The sequence below is a fragment of the Sinocyclocheilus rhinocerous genome, unplaced genomic scaffold, assembly GCF_001515625.1.
Source record: "Sinocyclocheilus rhinocerous isolate Xijiao unplaced genomic scaffold, SAMN03320098_v1.1 scaffold1427, whole genome shotgun sequence".
Lineage (NCBI taxonomy): Eukaryota > Metazoa > Chordata > Actinopteri > Cypriniformes > Cyprinidae > Sinocyclocheilus > Sinocyclocheilus rhinocerous.
Genome location: NW_015632469.1, coordinates 1120045 through 1122940, shown reverse-complemented (window position 1 = coordinate 1122940; position 2896 = coordinate 1120045). Strand labels below are relative to the sequence as shown.

The 2896-nt window shown below is 36.0% G+C and overlaps 1 pseudogene; it reads right to left on the bottom strand.

Moving 5' to 3' along the window:
* LOC107742459 (prolyl 4-hydroxylase subunit alpha-2-like) overlaps nt 1-2896 on the bottom strand; it is a 16032-nt pseudogene that overhangs the window by 7634 nt on the left and 5502 nt on the right.

Sequence of the window (2896 nt, the reverse complement as noted above, 5' to 3'; positions counted from 1 at the left end):
TTTGTTTGAGTCTGTAGGGAAATTAAGAGAAAAAAAAAAAAAACTTTAATAACTTTTTTATTTCAGCCTACCTTATTTAGGATGATTTTTATATTTACATCTGTGATCCTGGAGCACAAAACCAGTAAAATGAAGTTCTTAGCAATGCATATTACTAATCAAAAATTAAGTTTTGATATATTTACGGTAGGAAATTTACAAAATATCTTCATGGAACATGATCTTTACTTAATATTCAAATGATTTTTGGTATAAAAGAAAAATGGATCATTTTGACCCATACAATGTATTGTTGGCTATTGCTACAAATATACCCCAGCGACTTAACACTGCTTTTGTGCTCCAGGGACACATATATATATTTATTTAGATAAATGTTGCAAACACTCATCTGAAACCAACATTAAAATACACAACGATTCGAAACTACAGCCACACGACTTAAACATTATGTGTGTTAACATGTTAGTGTGATTAATCTAAATCGTGGTCCCCTTCACACTGTCTGCATAAGAAACATTTATATGGTTTACATTACTATAAAAGTTTGGAATATTTAAGATTTTTTTCATGCATTTAAAAGCTCACAGAGGATGCATTTATTTGGTCAAAAATACTGGAAAAACTATGACGGCTTACGTCTTTGTTCGGAAAGGTACTGTAACAAAACACCGTAAGATGGACCATAAATGACCTTCCATATCTTCTTTTTATTTATCTCCCTATTCTTTAAAAAAAATTAGTAGACTAGTTTGTCGGGGGCTCAACAGTTGTGTAGTTAATGGAAAGAGTGTTCTAATGTTCAAGGGCTGGTTTACTGCCTTGTTGTAGTTTTCTTTTTCTTTATTCTGTTTTTATTTTTATGGATACTCAATCAGTTAGTACTGTAGTAGTTTTGGCACTGTGAGCAGGTGCTGCTGGAAAAGGAAATTGGCATCTTTATAAAGCTTGTCAGCAGACAGAAGCATGAAGTACTCTAAAATCTCCTGGTAGAGAGCTGCATTGACTTTGGACTTGACAACACAATGAACCAAGACCAACAGATGACATGGCACCCTAAATCATCACAGACTGTGGAAACGTCACACTGGACTTCAAGCAACTTGGATTCTGTGCCTCCCCACTCTTCCTCCAGACTCTGGGATCTTGATTTGCAAATGCTTGAAATGCAAAATTAATTTTCATATGAAAAGAGAGCAGCTTTGAACCACTAAGTAACAGTCCTGTTCTTTTTTCTCCTTCACCCAGGTAAGACACTTCTGACGTCTCTGATTCAGGAGAAGGAATGTGACAGTTGTAGCTTTTCCTACTTTTGACAAGATCTGTATTAGGTGTCACAGGTGAAGCAGACCTGACTCGCATGTTTTGGATGCGTCCTACACTTACGGCGTACTGGTCAATCATATTCGATACACTTTCTAAAGTGTGTGAAGTACAGCTGAAGCCATGTGCTGAATTAGCAATATTTGGTGTTCCAGGCGATGAATCAAGTCTGACTCAAAGACAACTAAACATTATTGCATCCTTATTGGCTCGCAGACAAGTTTTATTACATTAGAAATCTACAAATCCGCCTAAAGCATCACACTGGCTTCAGGATTTGATGTTATACCTACACTTGGAAAAGATTAAATATAAAATTACAGGTTCCCATAAATTCTCTTATGCCTGGCAACCCTTATTATCATATATCTCTGATATAAATGCACTTCGTGGGGAGTAATGGATTTATATTGTTATTGCAATTTCTTCTTATTCTCACCCCTCCCTTATGTAGGGTTTATGTTGTTCATCACTGTATTATACCTGATTGTAGAATCCAATTACTTTTTTTTTTTGTCTATTAAATATCTTTACTGTCACTTTTGATCAATTTAATCAATGGATGCTTTAAAAAAAAATCATACATGCCCCAAACCTATAAATGGCAGTGTATTACAGTTTCCACAAAATTATTAAGCAGAAAAAAAAAACTGTATTCTACATTGATAATAATCAGAAATGTTTCTTGAGCAGCAAATCAGCATATTAGAATGATTTCTGAAGATCATGTGACACTGAAGACTGGAGTAATGATGCTGAAAATTCAGCGTTGCGTCACAGGAATAAATTACATTTTAAAATATATTCACATTGAAAACAGTTATTCTGAAGAGTAATAATATTTCACAATTTTTACTGCATGTTTAATTAAATAAATACAGCCTTTGTGAGCAGAAGAGACTTCTTTCAAAAACATTTAAAATATCCTAATTATTCCAAACTTTTGACCAGCAGTGTACAATATAATCAAAGTCTGAAACAAGAGACACTGTAAATGACTCAAAATAATAAGGCTTACAAAAGCAATAAAGTGAGAAGCGCAAATAATTCCCTCATTGTGTGTTTGGGATATAACTTAAGCTGCGCTCACCATCTTGACTCCCTCTCCCTGCAGAGGGCCTCGTACACCTCTCTCTCGGGCAGGTAGTCTTTGGGCCGCTCATAAGTGTCCAGCTGAATGGGCCTCTCGTCGGCGGGCTCCTGCTGGCTCTGACCCCGGGCCCTCAGCTCCTTAGACAGCAGCTGCTCAAAGTAGCGCAGGTTTGCTCCTGCTCTCTGGTGGCTGGGATCTGCAAGTGCATGCACAGCACAGGACATGCAATTTGCAATGGTTGAGAAATACAGCAACAAAAAAAACTGCATCAGATATTTTTCTTGGATTCCATGTAATATATATGGGCCACTCTACAGAACTGATTTGGTGAGTCTTTTTCCACAAATTTTGTATGTGTGCAAATTGTATAATATCTAAGGTACACATTTCTAGTAATTGTGCAGTTAATTCTCATATTGTACTTTCAGAAAGTTTTGGAATATTTGTCCTCTCCCCAAATTTGTCACTACCGAAACACAG